This window comes from Ictalurus punctatus, chromosome 3 (assembly GCF_001660625.3).
Source record: "Ictalurus punctatus breed USDA103 chromosome 3, Coco_2.0, whole genome shotgun sequence".
Taxonomy (NCBI): Eukaryota; Metazoa; Chordata; class Actinopteri; order Siluriformes; family Ictaluridae; genus Ictalurus; species Ictalurus punctatus.
This window is the reverse complement of record NC_030418.2, coordinates 35,008,894-35,010,484: the sequence shown is the minus strand read 5'-3', so window position 1 is coordinate 35,010,484 and position 1,591 is coordinate 35,008,894. Positions and strand designations below refer to the sequence as shown.

General features: G+C 41.4%; 1 protein-coding gene across 4 annotated transcripts in view; it reads right to left on the bottom strand.

Moving 5' to 3' along the window:
• The window catches only part of tenm3 (teneurin transmembrane protein 3), a 256,963-nt gene extending 256,911 nt beyond the window's left edge, over nucleotides 1–52 (bottom strand). For 2 of the 4 annotated variants that reach the window (XM_053679906.1, XM_053679908.1), the window contains exon 1: nucleotides 1–52. This exon is cut by the window's left edge and continues 726 nt beyond it. The gene's annotated coding sequence lies outside the window, so the exon portion shown is untranslated. The other 2 variants (XM_053679907.1, XM_053679909.1) reach the window with 1 other exon arrangement.
• Nucleotides 53–1,591: the final 1,539 nt, after the last annotated feature.

Below are 1,591 nucleotides of genomic sequence, written 5' to 3'. Positions count from 1 at the left end.
CTCACATTCACTCTCTCACACACACACACTCTCTCTCACTCTCTCTCTCTCTCACACACACACACACACACACTGCAGCTGTTGGCGGGTAAAACACAAAAGCAGTCCACCTTGATACACAGTTCGCTCATTCCAGAGTTCTGATATATACAGAAGAGCAGAGCATCGCCTCTCTCTATCGCTCTCTCCTTCTTCGTCTTCTCTCTTCGTCTATCTGTCTCTCTCTCTCTCTCTCTCTCTCTCTCTATTGTTCTTCCTCTTTACGTTAAATTCGGTTCAGCGCGCTTCACCGTGACAAAAAACAACGCAATTCCATCGCCATGGCTTTGTTAAATTAAAGAGGAATAAGAAACCTAGATTAAACAGTGTGGTGAGCAGGGGCGGAACCGGGCCTGGGTTTAACCAGGGGCTGAACCGGGCCTGGGCGTTCGGGTCTGTAGCCCTGAAGATGTTTTCATCTTCCTTGCCCTGAATACTTCTCCACTCGGAGCGGTCCGTCGCTACGTAACTGAACGTCAGTAAAAGACGACGGCGGTGCTGTGATTTTATATCGTCAGTGAACGGAGGCGAGACCGATCTCACAGCGTTTACAGGAACATACACACCTGGAAATCCTCGCGTCTTATTGGCTGACGGCTCTCGAATCTGCTAAACGCTAGCTCACGCAGTCAGTAAGGGGGGACTGGATATACACGACTAAAAATAATGCTTTTAAAGCAGTAAAGGAGTTGAAACAGAAACATGAACATCCTCTGATGCTGAGCAGGCGTGCAAACAAGGCGTGTGAACGTCTATACGAGTTCCAGTTTGCGTGAAGATGATCTGAGCAGAGCAGAAGGAAGGATAATGAAGTCTACATGGCGTGGCTGGCGAGCGAGACGGCTCTGTGAACTCTATGAGCCGGCTCCTTTAAGCGAACGCTGGGAGCCGCCTCCCGTCCGAGAGACGATCTAGGGTTTGTTTTGTAAATGAATACGAGACAGAATAACAGGATGATCTGTTCACCACACTGCTCGGGCATGGAGGAAATAAAATATAATAAAATATAATCAAATATAATCAAATAGATAGGTAGATGGACAGATAAATGTCAGAATGTCCGGGTTCTGTGTAAAAGTGTATGCCAGAACAGAGAGGATTCCAAGCAGAACCTTTAGAGGAAGATGAGAACCCAGAGAACCCATGAGGAATCGAGGAACCAATATGATAAAAGTCATATTGGGGTTTTTTTTATTTACTTTATTTTATATTTTTCTTTTCTTTTACACTGCACAACGAGGCATTTGTTTAAATCTCTGAATTAGAATAAAACACATAATTTTTTTTACATGATTTTTACATTTGAATTTATTATTATTATTATTATTATTATTATTTATTTATTTGTTTGTTTGTTTGTTTGTTTGTTTATTTATTCTTTTAGGAATATAAACTAAATTAGACTGAAGGTTAACAGATGACATTTAACTGTAGCTTTTCTCGGGATAGGACCCGGATCCTGATTCACCTCCATAAAGTACTTATTAACAATGAATATATACATAAATACATACAAAACAAACAAACAAACAAAAAACAAACAAACACATAT